This window comes from Oncorhynchus nerka, linkage group LG13 (assembly GCF_034236695.1).
Source record: "Oncorhynchus nerka isolate Pitt River linkage group LG13, Oner_Uvic_2.0, whole genome shotgun sequence".
Taxonomy (NCBI): domain Eukaryota; kingdom Metazoa; phylum Chordata; class Actinopteri; order Salmoniformes; family Salmonidae; genus Oncorhynchus; species Oncorhynchus nerka.
Window position 1 is genome coordinate 42,646,646 of NC_088408.1, and position 16,340 is coordinate 42,662,985.

The window sequence follows — 16,340 nt, forward strand, 5'->3', positions numbered from 1 at the left end:
AACTTGTTAGAAAATAATTTGAAATTCACAATTGGAAACTACCTATAGATACCGGTACCCTCTGTATATAGCCTCACTGTTGTTATGTTATTTTGTTACTTTAGTTTATATAGTAAATATTTTCTTAACCAATAATGGAGTTCAAGAAATAGAGTTAAGGGCTTTCACTGTTAGGTCTACACATGTTGTATTCGGCGCGTGTGACAAATACAATTTGATTACTTTTTTGAAATCCAGAGTATTTTCCACGTAGATTCCATGTCACATTACGTTGATTCAACCAGTGTGTTCCCAGTGGGAAGTGTTTTATAAAGGAGGGCCAACACATGAAATAGAGCCTGGCTAATTCCCTGTTTGATCCTTGGCACTCAGATTCAAGTTGTGGACTAGATGAAGGGACAGATCTGTGGAAAGGCTGATGGGGAAGTCCGACAGGAATACCATACACCCAGTGGACGCCTGACCAATAGCCCAGTCAGCTTCGCCCATTCCTGGGTGCTTCCTTCCGAAAACTGCCGTGACAAGTCTGGTAAATCTTAGCCTACTGCCTATGCTGCATCACTTTAACAAATGTCAGTTAATTTAGTTAACATATTACTGCACCCATCTATCCCAGAATGTCGCATGAAGATTGAGTCTGTAAAGCTGGAGAAGCAGGTGATTGTTGATGGCAAGGAGTCCAAATGCTACTGAGTATGTAATGCGCTGTCTGCCTGGCTGCCTCCCAGTGAGGACCATCCCTGTCACCATTGGTTTCCACTGCCTCCCCACCGGTAAGTCTACAAAACTGTTTTACTGAAGATGTCAAACAGTATCTGATGTAGTCAATGAACACATCTGCAAATCCTAATTCCTCATTTTCTTTCCTATTCAAGATTTCAACTTGAATGGGTCTGAGCAACATCTATGATAAGAGTGTGGACCTGAGGGAGACTGCAGAAGACCATTTGGTTTGTCGCTGCACTGAACAGTGCTTAATCTCATTGTCATCTTTGCCACAAACAGTTCTCTTTTATTTCACCAATATTCTGAATGACTGTTCCTAATATAATTTTGAATACATTTCAAGCAGCATTGCAAAACCCATTGTTTTCTGAAAATAATAAAGAAATGGTGGGACTATATGAAACATAATTTAAGACTTCAGAAAATATGTGCCTTCAGAAAGCATTCACACCCCTTTGCTTTCTCCCAAATTCTGTGTTATAGCCTGAATGTAACACACGATACCGCATAATATCAAAGTGGAATTTTGTTTGTAGAACATTTTGCAGTTTAAAAAAAAAGCTGAAACATCTTGAGTCAATTAGTATTCAACCCATTTGCTATGGCAAGCCTAAATAAGTTGGAGTAAAAATGTGCTTAACAAATCACATAAGATGCATGGACTCATTCCGTGTTCAACAATAGTGGTTAATGTGATTTTTTTTAACTACCCCATCTCTGTACCCCACACACACACATATATATAGAAGGTCCCTCAATCGAGTATTGAATTTCAAGCAAAGATACAACCACAAAGCTCAGTGAGGTTTTTCAATGCTTCGCACCAAGGGCACAGATTGGTAAAAAAAAGAAAAAGCAAATGCTTAATATCCCTTTGAGCATGGTGACATTATCAATTAGGCTTTGGCTGGTGTATCAATACACTCAGTCACTAGAAAGATACAGGTGTCCTTCATAACTCAGTTGCCGGAGAGGAAGGAAACTACTCAGGTATTTCACCATGAGGCCAATGGTGATTTTAAAACAGTTTCAGAGTTTGTTGTGATTTGAGGATGGATCAACAATGTAGTTACTCCACAATACTAACCTAAATGAAAGAGTGTAAAGAAGGAAGCTTGTACATAGTAAAAATATTCCAAAACATGCATCCTGTTGGCAACAAGGCACTTAAGTAATACTGCAAAAAATGTGGTATGCTTGTCATCGGCAAGGACTAAGGAGTTTTTTTTTCGGATAAAAACAAATGAAACGCAGCTACAGTTGAAGTCGGAAGTTTACATACACCTTAGCCAACTACATTTAAACTCAGTTTTTCACAATTCCTGACATTTAATCCTAGTAAAAAAAATCCCTATTTTAGGTCAGTTAGGATCACCACTTATTTTTAAGAATGTGAAATGTCAGAAAAATAGTAGTGATTCATTTCAGCTTTTATTTAATTGATCACATTCCCAGTGGGTCAGAAGTTTACATACAATCAATTAGTATTTGGTAGCATTGCCTTTTAAATTGTTTAACTTGGGTCAAATGTTTCGGGTAGCCTTCTTACAAGCTTCCCACAAGACGTTGGGTGAATTTTGGCTCATTCCTCCTGACAGAGCTGGTGTAACTGAGTCAGGTTTGTTGGCCTCCTTGCTCGCACATGCTTTTTTAGTTCTGCCTACAAATGTTCTATAGGATTGAGGTCAGGGCTTTGTGATGGCCACTCCAATAACTTGACTTTGTTGTCCTTAAGCCATTTTGCCGCATCTTTGGAAGTATGCTTGGGGTCATTGTCCATTTGGAAGACCCATTTGCGACCAAGCTTTAACTTCCTGACTGATGTCTTGAGATGCTGCTTCAATATATCCTTATGATGCCATCTAATTTGTGAAGTGCACATTTACATTTACATTTAAGTCATTTAGCAGACGCTCTTATCCAGAGCGACTTACAAATTGGACCAGTCCTGCCTGCAGCAAAGCACCCCCACAACATGGTGCTGTGACCCTCGTGCCTCACAGTTGGTATGGTGTTCTTCGGCTTGCAAGCATCAAGCACCCTTTTTGTTTCATCAGACCAGAGGACATTTCTCCAAATAGTACGATTTTTCTACCCATGTGCAGTTGCAAACCGTAGTCTGGCTTTTTTTATGGCGGTTTTGGAGCAGTGTATTCCTTGCTGAGCAGCCTTTCAGGTTACTTTTACCTTTTAACTAGGCAAGTCGGTTAAGAAAAAATCTTATTTTCAATGGTGGCCTAGTAACAGTGTGTTAACTGCCTTGTTCAGGGGCAAAACAACAGATTTGGACATTGTCAGCTTGGTGATTCGAACTTGCAACCTTTCGGTTACTAGTCCAATGCTCTAACCACTAGGCTACGCTGCCGACGTTATGTCGAGATAGGACTTGTTTTACTATGGATATAGTTACTTTTGTACCCGTTTCCTCCAGCATCTTCATACGGTCCTTTGCTGCTGTTCTGGGATTGATTAGCAGTTTTTTGCGATTAAAGTACTTTATCTCTAGGAGACAGAATGAGTCTCCTTCCTGAGTGGTATTGTTTTATCCGTTATTTTACCAGGTAAGTTGACTGAGAACACGTGCTCATTTACAGCAACGACCTGGGAAATAGTTACAGGGGAGAGGGGGATGAATGAGTCAATTGTAACCTGGGGATTATTAGATGACCATGATGGTTTGAGAGCCAGATTGAGAATTTAGCCAGGACACCGGGGTTAACACCGCTACTCTTACGATAAGTGCCATGGGATCTTTAATGACAGTCAGGACACCCGTTTAACGTCCCATCCGGTATGATGGCTGTGTGGTCCCATGGTGTTTATACTTGCGTACTATTGTTTGTACAGCTAAACGTGGTACCTTCAGGCATTTTGAAATTGTTCCCAAGGATGAACCAGACTTGGAGGTTGACAATTCTTTTTTTTTTAGATCTTGGCTGATTTCGTTTGATTTTCCCTTGATGTCAAGCAAAGAGGCACTGCGTTTTGAAGGTTGTCCTTGAAATACATCCACAGGTACACCTCCAATTGACTCAAATGTTGTCAATTAGCCTATCAGAAGCTTCTAAAGCCATGCCGCCATCTGGAATATTCCAAACTGTTTATTTAAAGGCACTTACTTACAGTAAGTTGAATCACTGGATAGTGATACAGTGAATTATAAGTGAAATAATCTGTTTGTAAGCAATTTTTGGAAACATTACTTGTGTCATGCACAAAGTAGATGTCCTAACAGACTTGCCAAAACTATAGTTTGTTAACAAGAAATTTGTGGAGTGGTTGAAGAAAAAAGTTTTATAAACTCCAATCTAAAGTGTATGTAACCTTCCGACTTCAACTGTATAAGCACAGGCAATTCCTAGAGGAAAACCTGGTTTCGTCTGCTTTCCAACCGACACTGTGAGACAAATTCACCTTTCAGCAGTACAATAACCTAAAACACAAAGCCAAATCTACACTGAAGTTGCTTACCAAGACGACATTGAATGTTCTTGAGTGGCCTACGGCAGTTTGTTTTGACGGTGAAAATCTATAGCAAGAATGGTATGGCTGTCTAGCAATGATCAACAATCAAGCTGGCAGAGATTGAATAATTTTTCAAATAATAAATGGGCAAATATTGTACAATCCAGGTGTGCAAAGCTCTTGGAGACTTACCCAGAAAGACTCACAACTATAATCGCTGCCAAGGTGTTTCTACAAAGTATTGCCTCAGGTGGGGGTGAATACTTATGCAAATGAGATTTCAGTATTTAATTTTCAACAAATTTGCTAACATTTCTAAAAACATGTTTTCACATTATGGGGTATTGTGTGAAAACAGTATATTTAATAAATGTTCAATTCAGGCTGTAACACAACAAAATGTGGAATAAATCAAGGGGCATGAATACTTTCTGAAGGCACTTTATATTACAAAATAATCAAAGCATTTAAAGCTAAACAAAACAAATTAAAGAGGCGAGCGAATGGTGTCTCTAGTCCGCTTCAGATATCTGCTTGGAAAAGGAGTTGAGAGGGTTTGAGAAAGTCTGAAGCCTATGGCTGGAGTGGAGGGGGCATCGTTGGTACAGCCAGGGAGAAAGTCAGTCTGTCAGACATGCCAGGAGCATTTCATTAGGGCCCCTCTGCTTCTCCGTTGTTCCCAGATTCGCTATAGTAGCCGCTCCTCCGTAGGCATCTGCTCCTCCATTGACGATATGTAGCACCTACTTGGGTGATGCTTCGGCTGCATTCATATTAATTTTGGATTCACATTCAATCCTTTGGATTACAGCACTAAATAAGAACAGATGAAACTCCACTTTTCAAGAGACAACTCTGACAAATTAAAGCCAGATGGACATTTCAGTACTGTAAATGCTTGATCCTGTCGGATACAGTTTGCAAACACTCATATACACATTTTGATAGAAGTTGCTTACTGTCAGAATCATGCATCAGCTTTAAAATACACAGAAACGATCAAAATCTACTGATTCAATTAAAACATTCACCAGTTAGCTGTTGCAGCATTCAAACTACAGCACAAGTTGTTTACAATTTAAAGATTGTAGCTGTTACGCCACCTGGTTTAATGAGGTGAGGATCATTAAATAAACAACTAAACATGAATAAACCCAGATTCTTTACCATCATGGATGGAGCGTGGAAATAACAATCAGAGATTGCAATGCAAAGCTTTTATTTTCTGTAGGCCTATAACAGCAATGAAATCATAATGTTCAATAATCAATAACTGGAGCGCTCAGGAATGGCTAAAGAATTGCAACATTTACCTGGAGCTAACTCTGCAAATAGCACTACTGGGTCATTTTAACAAGTCATAGTCAGTCGATTAATAATACTCTTAGCAAAAATGTTTCTTTAATATGTAGAATCTATGAGAATAGAAAGGTTCAGAACTTCTGTGAAATATCACAGCACAGTTGAAAAATATACGGCAAAAAGATATCAAAACTGGATGGTTTTCAGAGATGGATGGGAGGGGTTGAGTGGAGCTGAAGGATGGTACTAAAAACAAAGAAAAAATAAGTATTGTAAACTATACAGTGTTGATAAAATGTGTATATAGTATGAATAAGCTGGAAGTAGAAGCCTAAGAGTTGTTGTCCATTAGTTTACTCCAATTAGGGGAGGGATGGTAGGGTTAGTGGAAAATAATAAAGGAAAATATATTTTAAAAAAAATATATACATACTGTATATATATTTTTTGAATTAATGGGGGATTTGAAAGGATGCAGACAATTACATTGATGGAAGCCTCAATCTATCTGCAATATTAAAGCTGACCCCCCCAACACTTCTCTCATCCTACCTGAACACGGCAAGCTGTACACGTTTACATGTACACCCCACCACCACCACTAACAGGTAACACCTGGAGCACCATATACCCCCGGAAACTTGGACATTTGTAGTTAGCCAAAGGCTGTATCATGCAGTAATAATATATACATAGACAAAACCATGCAATGCACACTGGTAATGAGAGTATTGAAGAAAACACTAAATTCAGGGTTCTGAGAGGGAGTGGGCACAGCCAAGCCAGCCAGGGTTTTTCCAGAGTTATCCAGATTACTGTCCTATGTACACACACACTTGCAAAACATACCACTGTAACAATACACATTTAACTGCTCTCCCAAAACATTATATATAAAACAGTACAGATTTTCATGAATAAACCATTCTAACTAATTCAAAGATTATCACTCACCAATCAATCCATTTCCAAAAGGAGCACACAACATATTTCCATTTATTATGGTTCCCCATTAGCTGCTCCAAGGCAGCAGCTATTCTTCCTGGGGTCCAGCAAAATTAAGCCAGTTATACAATTTTAAAAACATTACAATACATTCAGATTTCAAAACACACTAAATGTGTGCCCTCATGCCTCTACTCCACTACCACATATCTACAACACAAAATTAATGTGTACGTGTGTGTATAGTGCGTATGTTATCATGTGTCTGTGCCTATGTTTGTGTTGCTTAGCCAGAACACATTAACTTAATACATTGGCTCCATAGTCACCGTCCAAAAAGGTGAGCCTCTATGCACCACCCACCTCCCCATTTCAGGACAGTGACTTGGCATCTTATTTGACCTCACGTGCTCAGTGCTAGAGGCGTCACTACAGACCCTGGTTTGATTCCAGGCTGTATCACAACCGGCTGTAATTAGGATTACCATAGGGCAACGCATAATTGGCCCAGTGTCGTTAGGGTTTGGCAGGGGTAGGCCTTCATTGTAAATAAGAATTTGTTCTTAACTGACTAGTTAAATAAATAGAAATATCTTGTGGCAGTGTGGAAATTATCACAAATGAGTGCAGAAAATGCAGGAAATTATTTTTGATTGAAGTTGAATTGAACAGTATAAAACAATCAGAATGGAGAAAGACCCATTGAAATCACTTAGAGAATGTTTGTGTTGCCACCCTAGGGTCACGCACTACTCACAAAACATAAAATGCTGTCAAACCGGCAATTAAAAAAAATATATGTGATAGGATACTTTGGCCATATCGCCCAGCCCTATTTTAAACTCCCCCTGGCCCAGAGGAAGCTGCTGGTGTATCTGACCAGTGATGGTGGAAAAAAAATCTATATTTAAAAAAAAATCCAATTACTAACATTTGCTACTGTAGGTAGCGTTAGCTAGCGCTAGTCGGCTGTACCTGAGCCAAAACTCCAGTTTGTTTTATCCTATATCTTCCTTTTAAATAGTGAGCCAACATCTCTTCAGTACTTTTATTTATCTGACTGATCAAAACTTGTTCTCTCTTCTCTCCGCAGCAGACATATAGTGTGCAATAGCTATTTGCGATACATACATATAAAATCGTGAGAATCGCAATAACTATCGTATCGGCATCTAAGGATCATGATAGTATCGCATCAGGAGGTCACCGGCAATTCCCAGCCCTACCAGTGACCATGGAACACACAATGAAAGTGCATAGGCCCAGTGTTGGTTGTCCCAACGTAGTGCCACTGAACTAAACTAGGGCACATTTGTGTACATATGCACCCATCGAAAATAATGGACAACAGTTTGGTTTGTGGGGCGAAGCAATTCATTTTCACCTAGTTCAACTCCTTGGCAAGGAGAAAAAAAGCGTTGACTGGCATGGCTTTACCTTTCTATATAGAGAGTAAGAGCTTGATGATAAGCTGCCAAGTTGAATCAGGTATGTTAGCGCTGAGGGGACAGTGGTTTTCAAACCTCTCCTCGGGGAACCCCCCAGAGCTAGCACACCTGATTCAACTTGGCAACTTATCATCATCAAGCCTTAACTAGGTGAATTGTAAAATATCTGGGGATCCCCGAGGAGAGGTTTAAGAACCACTATGCGTTCGGATGGGCCAGGTGGAGATACAGTTACAGTTTAATGGGAGTAAATGGGGTAAAGGCCTACCTGTCCCCCCAGCTGTTTCATGAGAGGTTGTAGTTCACTGAAGAGGTCGTAACCCTGGTGGAAGAAGGTCAGGTGGGCGTACATGAAGGACAGCATCTACGGACAGGAACGTACCAATCAGAGACGTCGTACACGAGGCAAAAGACATAGAAAACGATATTTACCGATTTGAGGATCTTCCGATCCGATTTCCGATCTTCTCTTAGACTGGAGTACATTGATCCGTGTGGGTAGAAAGAAAGGCTCACAGTTAGAATGGGTCACTACTGTGTGTAAGTGCGTATGAGAAAAACAGAGCACTGTACTAATGAAATGATCGAATCAAATACTCATCCCAGTTCACACCAATGAACTTCAAATGCATTTAAAGTTCATCGGTTCCCATTAAATGGGCATCATGAATAGTGTATAATTAACCAGAATTACATCACTATAGATGTGGTAGGAACTGGATAGGTAGAAGCAGGCAGTAGGAATGGGATAGGATTATTGCATCTACTCAATTCTATTATCCTCGCTTCTACTATGTTATTGCTTTTACTTTCTTTCATACATCTGCAAAAGCTTAAGGGTTTGAGACTAGCGGAAGGTTCTAGCCTGCTGGTTGTTCTCAGACTGGGCAGTTGAGAGGACATTGAGCAACTTAAACATTTTAGGGAGTGGGTTCCGCTGTCGGGATCAAATCAGCGGAAATTTCAATAGCGCCACGTATAGTTTTTGATAAAACTCAAACTTTCATTAAAACACACATTCAAGGTAGTGAATTAAAGCTACACTCGTTGTGAATCTAGCTACAGAGTCAGATTTGTAAAATGCTTTTCGGCGAAAGCATGAGAAGCTATTATCTGATAGCATGCACCCCCAAAGTACTGGAACTTCATCTAAAACGACAGATTTTGCGGTAGCCGGCGCTACCCAAAACGCAGAAATAAAATATAAAACATTCATTACCTTTGATGAGCTTCTTTCTTGGCACTCCTATATATCCCATAAACATCACAATTGGGTCTTTTTCCCGATTAACTCCGTCATTGTATAGCCAAAATGTCATTTTCTGAAGACCGGTCTGATCCAGGAATATTCCCTTTTACAAGACGCAACGTCAATGACAAAAGGTGCCAACTTTAGGTATTAATAAACGTTAATTAGCAATACAATTCATCACGGGGCGATCTGTATTCGATAGCAGCTAGTCTGGAAATCAACGGCCATCTTTTCCATTTTAATAACATCCTGTTGAGAGACTGAAACAGGAAAGGATAAAACGTAATTACAACCAAGGATTAAGTCTGCTCAAAATGCCAGCACTGGCGACATCGTGTGGAAGCTGTAGGTGTTTACATTACGGCTTCATGTATTTGCAGTCGCCTTGAACAATACATTGACTGGCGGATTAATATATTTTTTGTGTTTTTGGAGAACAGTTTTTCGAGAGATTTTTACTGCTAAACACGTTGTGTTATAGCCACAGACACGATTTAACCAGTTTTAGAGACTTCAGAGTGTTTTCTATACACACATACTTATCATTTGCATATACTATATTCCTGGCATGAGTAGCAGGACTTTGAAATGTTGCGCGATTTTTAACAAAAAGCTGCGAAAATGCGCATGATCCATAAGAGGTTTTAAAGAACTGTGCCCGTGTCAATTGGTAAACATCTAAATGTTCCTCTATAGCTGCTAAGGAAGGTGATGTTGATGTAACAGTTTAACTTTAGTCCGTCCCCTCGCCGGGCTCGAACCAGGGACCCTCTGCACCCAGACAACAGCCACTCACAAAGCATCGTTACTCATCGCTCCTCAAATGCCACGGCCCTTGCAGAGCAAGGGGAACCACTACTTCAAGGTCTCAGAGCGAGTGGCGTCACCAATTGACATGCTATTAGCGCGCACCACCCCTAACTAGCTAGCCATTTCACACCGGTTACATTGACATGCTGCTGACTCTCATGTGGAAAAGAAAAACATATTAAAATGTGTAACTTCAATGGAATGCCCCTTTAAAATCAGCCCTGCTCGATACCGCTCGAAGGCTTTGATAAAGTATTGGTCAGCCCTTGCAGAATGCTGCTGTTATTGGAAAACGTGTGTGCTATTAAATGCAGTCCACTTCCCCATTCACAGCAACACTATGAAACCCAAGCTATAGCTAATGCTGAGCTGTCTGGCCCCATTATCCGCCGACATGGCCCATTCATCATCATTGCAGCAGCCCAGGAGAAGACCAGGCAATGAAGGCATGGCTGTATACATGACTGATTTTGGTAATGGTGAGAGATTAGCATGGCATGGGGGATCTTTGAGCCTCTAACTTTCTCATCACAGAGAAGCTTTAACCAAGTTTAGTCCTTCCCAAAGGTTCTGTACAGCTGTATTCAGACAACCCAACATTTGTCTCATCCAGATATTTATATCCCACTTAAGACACTCCCCCTTCTCTCCAATCTTTACATTTTATGCTCAACAGGAAGAAGGTTATGTTATGTTGGATTCACATCTCCATCTCAACCAAAAATCTAAGTTAAATAATAGGACTAAATCAAATCAAACTTGATTTAAAGTGCCTTTAAAGTTTGATTTGATCTGATTTAGTCCTATTCTTTAACTTTGATTTTGGTTGGGATGGAGACTTGAATCCACCATATAAATAATTAATTTGTAGACAAACTGGAATTAAAACCAGACTTAGTCAGTGGCACATATGAAACTATCCAAGCAGAAGATGCCTCTCCTTCAAATGTAGATGATAACCAAATACAATTCAATATCACTAAAAATCATTGTGTTTAAAATGATGATTGGCCAACAACAACAAGCTACATGCGCCACTCTCGTGAAAAGCAAAGAGCAGCAGCATAAATTATGCATAAATTATGCAATTTCTCCACCTCTCTCTCTAATGCAGCAGTCATGTTCGGATCTGTATGGGACCTTCCGGACAAGTCAATTGAAATTACACATACCCGAAACTCGTGGAAAATCATATAAGATCCGACCCAGACCTGTGACATTATTTAGCATTCTGGATCCGGATCCGCTCGGGTCCTGTGTATTCGGGTGAAGGTGGATCCGTGAAGACCTCTAGTCAGAAGTACAGAGCAGTTGGTACAGTCAGTAGTTGTTATTTCCCAAGAGTGGTGGAACATTGCGTCCCATCCTGGACTTGTGTGTTTTAAACAAATACCTCAATGTTGAATATTGAAAATGCTCACACTTCCATTGCAGTTGGTGCGTCCCAGCGATTGGTTCACCTCCATAGATCTGAAGGATGCATGTGCTATTACACACAACAATTGTCTGGAGGCAATATGAATTGCTTCTATCAAATCTCATTTAAACATCCTCCCCATCTTCCTATCGCCCTGCAACTTTTCTATGGTGGTGGAGGTGGCTTTGGCACCGGTGCGTTGCCAGGGGATCTGGACAATTGGCTGGTCGTATCGGACTTAAGGGAACATGTAGAGCTCCACGCAGCTATGCTGGTTTACTATATTCAGTCACTGGGATTCACAATGAATCACAAAAAAAGTAGTTTGACTCTGGCTCGGTGCATTCAGTTTCTGGGTCTCGTTCTGGACTCGGTTTTGAATCATGCATTTGTCTCAACAGAGGGTTGCAGTCTGGCTCTGTCTGGCACGGTTTCAGCTGGGGCACTCAGTGCCTTTTCCCTTGTGCATGCAGTTATTGGGTCTTATGTCCTCTATGATAGCGGTGGTAACTCTGGGACTTCTGTTGATGTCTGTTTCAGCACTGGGTGATTGCTACGTGTCTGGACGAATTGAGCCACTGCCATTGGTTGCTCAAGTAATCCCTGTCGTGCCTAAGGGCATTGACTCCTTCAAGAGAACCACGACTGCTGTTGCAAGGGGTTGTCATGAGCCGAGTTGTGTCTCGCAGGGTGTTCATGACAGACCCATCCTTACTGGGATGGGGAGCGCTGTGTGGGCTACTCAGAAAGAAAAGAAAAAGAAAGGGGGAGGATTTGGTCAACAGAGCAAAGGGCACTGCATGTGTTGGTAAAGTGTGGTGGAATTATTGTAATCAAAAGGAGAGACTTTGTACAGCAATCAAACTTGATTATTCATTAGTGCAGTAATGGAGCTGGTCGGTAATCACCCCTGGAGGTGATCACTGAGAACTCAATGAGCTGGTTTGAGACACAGCATTTTATAGCAAAGTCTATCCTCTTGGATGTTCATGACAACAAACAGATGTATGAATGGGTCACAAGGTTAAGATTTGTATGAATGATACTTAATTCAGAACAGACAGTATCTCATGGTGAAGAGACCAGGGTCTGGCCATGGAGTTCTCTCTCCCTGTCGCTCAAGGTGACATATATATTTAGATCTCAAAGTGGGTGCGAATCTGTCAATCAATCAATCAAATGTATTTATAAAGTAATTTTTACATCAGCCAACGTCACAAAGTGCTATACAGAAACCCAGCCTACAACACCAAACAATGCTGTTTACGTGTTGCTGTGCGTTTTGTTGCTAACCTTACTTTGCTACCTTTACGGTTAGGGAAATGCTGAAGAATGCTCAACCGGTGTCGCTCATTCAGCCGACAGAAACTTTCAACCGGTTCTCCCCAATAAGCAGCGAGTCAGAGGCCGAGCCTTCACTGGTCTCTACTCCTCCTGTTACAGGGTCTGAGACGCTGAAGCCTCCCACCATTAGCAGGGTAGCCTAGTGGTTAGAGTGTTGGACTAGTAACCGGAAGGTTGCAAGTTCAAATCCCAGGCAGTTAACCCACTGTTCCTAGGCCGTCATTGAAAATATGAATTTGTTCTTAACTGACTTGCCTAGTTAAATATAGGTAAAATAAAAAATAAATTAGCTCTGACAAATTGAAAACCCCAGTCATTGGTGACTACATTACCTGCAGTATTAGACTTGAAACGAATCATCCAGCGATCATACACTGTTTACCAGGGGGCAGGGCTACCGATGTTAAGGCTAATCTGAAGATGGTGCTGGCTAAAGCTAAAACTGGTGAGTGTAGAGAGATATTGTTATCCACGTTGGCACCAACAATATTAGGATGAAACAGTCAGAGGTCACCAAGCACAACATAGCTTCAGTGTGTAAATCAGCTTGAAAGATGTCGGCATCAAGTAATTGTCTCTGGCCCCCTCCCAATTCGGGGGAGTGATGAGTCTCACAACTCAATCTCTGGTTGAAAACTGTTTTCTGCCCCTCCCAAAAGATATAATTTGTAGATAATTGGACCAAGCCTGGCCTGTTGAGGAGTGATGGACTCCATCCTAGCTGGAGGGGTGCTCTCATCTTATCTACGAACATAGACAGGGCTCTAACTCCCCTAAACATGGCGGTGTTCACCTTACCATTCTCACTAGAATAAAGACCTCCTCCATTCCTGCCATTATTGAAAGAGATTGTGATACCTAACATCTCAAAATAGGGCTACTTAATGTTAGATCCCTCACTTCCAAGGCAGTTATAGTCAATTAACTAATTACTGATCATAATCTTGATGTGATTGGCCTGACTGAAACATGGCTTAAGCCTGATGAATTAAATGAGACCTCAACTGCTGGTTACACTAGTGACCATATCCCCGTGCATCCCGCAAAGGCGGAGGTGTTGCTAACATTTACGATAACAAATTTCAATTTACAAAAAAAACAAAATGTTTTCGTATTTTTAGCTTCTAGTCATGAAATCTATGCAGCCTACTCAATCACTTTTTATAGCTACTGTTTACAGGCCCCCTGGGCCATATACAGCGTTCCTCACTGAGTTCCTATCGGACCTTGTAGTCATATCAGACAACATTCACATTTTTGGTGACTAATATTCACATGGAAAAGCCCACAGACCCACTCCAAAAGGCTTTCGGAGCCATCAAAACCACTCAGTGGGTTTTGTCCAACATGTCTCCAGACCTACTCACTGCCACAGTCATACTCTGGACCTAGTTTTGTCTCATGGAATAAATGTTGTAGATCTTAATGTTTTTCCTCATAATCCTGGACTATCGGACCACCATTTTATTACGTTTGCAATCACAACAAATAATCTGCTCAGACCCCAACCAAGGATCATCAAAAGTCAGGCTATAAATTCTCAGACAACCCAAAGATTCCTTGATGCCCTTCCAGACTCCCTCTGCCTACCCAAGGACGTCAGAGGACAAAAATAAATTAACCACCTAACTGCGCAATACCCTAGAAGCAGTCTCACCCCTAAAAACAAAAAAACATTTGTCACAAGAAACTAGCTCCCTGGTATACAGAAAAAACCCGAGCTCTGAAGCAAGCTTCCAGAAAATTGGAACGGAAATGGCACCACACCAAACTGGAAGTCTTCCGACTAGCTTGGAAAGACAGTACTGTGCAGTATCGAAGAGCCATCACTGCTGCTCGATCATCGTATTTTTCCAACTTAACTGACGAAAATCAGAAAAATCAGAAATTTATTTCAGATACTGTCACAAAGCTCACTAAAAAGCAGCATTCCCCAAGTGAGGATGGCATTCAGTTCAGCAGTAATACATTCATGAACTTCTTTGAGGAAAAGATCATGATCATTAGAAAGCAAATTCCGGACTCCCCTTTAAATCTGCGTATTCCTCCAAAGCTCAGGTTGTCCTGAGTCTGCACAACTCTGCCAGAACCTAGGATCAAGGGAGACACTCAAAAGTTTGAGTACTATATCTCTTGACACAATGATGAAAATAATCATGGCCTCTAAACCTTCAAGCTGCATACTGGACCCTACTCCAACTAAACTACTGAAAGAGCTGCTTCCTGTGCTTGGCCCTCCTATGTCGAACATAATAAACGGCTCTCTATCCACCGGAGGGAGGTGTACCAAACTCACTAAAAGTAGTAAAGCCTCTCTTGAAAAAGCCAAACCTTTGTCCAGTGTCACAGCTTTTGTCGGAAGAAGAAGAGTCATTGGACCAAAGTGCAGTTAATGTGTGTGTTAATCTTAATGTGTGTGTATGTGTTAATCTTTAATAGTTTAACTAACTGAACACTGAATACAAAATAACAAAAGAATAGCCGAAACAGTTCTGCAAGGTGCAACCAACACTAAACAGAAAATAACCACAACTAACATTGGGAAAACAGGCTACCTAAGTATGGTTCTCAATCAGAGACAACGAAAGACAGCTGTCCCTGATTGAGAACCATACCCGGAAAATACATAGAAATACAAAATCTAGACATACAAACATAGAATGCCCACCCACATCATACCCTGATCAAACAAAAAATAGAAACATACAAAGCAATCTACGATCAGGGCGTGACACCCAGAAAATATTTTTTTTAACTATCGGCCAATATCGAATCACCCATTCCTCTCAGAAATGTTAGAAAAAGATGTTGCGCAGCAACTCACTGCCTTCCTGAAGACAAACAATGTATACGAAATGCTTCAGTCTGGTTTTAGACCCCATCATAGCACTGAGACTGCACTTGTGAAGGTGGTAAATTACCTTTTAATGGCTACACACCGAGGCTCTGCATCTGTCCTCGTGCTCCTAGACCTAGGTGCTGCTTTTGATGCCATCGATCACCACATTCTTTTGAAGAGATTGGAAACCCAAATTGGTCTACACAGACAAGTTCTGGCCTGGTTTAGATCTTATCTGTAGGAAAGATATCAGTTTGTCTCTGTGGATGGTTTGATAAACAACTGGAAATGTCGGTGTTCCTCAAGGTTCAGTTTTAGGACCACTATTGTATTCACTTTTTATTTTACCTCTTGGGGATGTCATTCGAAAACATAATGTAAACTTTCACTGCTATGTGGATGACACACAGCTGTACATTTCAATGAAACATGGTGAAGCCCCAAAATTGCCCTCGCTGGAAGCCTGTGTTTCAGACATAAGGAAGTGGATGGCTGCAAACTTTCTACTTTTAAACTCGGACAATACAGAGATGCTTGTTCTAGGTCCCAAGAAACAAAGAGATGTTCTGTTGAATCTGACAATTAATCTTGATGAGTTGTATTGTCGTCTCAAATAAAACTGTGAAGGACCTCAGCTTTACTCTGGACCCTGATCTCTCTTTTGACGAACATATCAAGACTGTTTCAAGGACAGCTTTTTTCCATCTACGTAACATTGCAAAAATCAGAAACTTTCTGTCCAAAAATAATGCAGAAATATTAATCAATGCTTTGATACTTCTTGGTTAGACT

The 16,340-nt window shown here is 40.8% G+C and overlaps 1 long non-coding RNA gene across 1 annotated transcript; it reads right to left on the reverse strand.

The window, feature by feature from the left end:
• Positions 1–4,533: 4,533 nt before the first annotated feature.
• On the reverse strand, positions 4,534–15,213 carry LOC115140514 (uncharacterized). Its single transcript, XR_003865244.2, has 4 exons — positions 15,041–15,213; positions 8,319–8,361; positions 8,155–8,250; positions 4,534–5,739 (listed from the first exon to the last, which is right to left on the reverse strand). It is a non-coding gene; the product is annotated as an uncharacterized LOC115140514 (long non-coding RNA).
• Between the last annotated feature and the right edge of the window lie 1,127 nt (positions 15,214–16,340).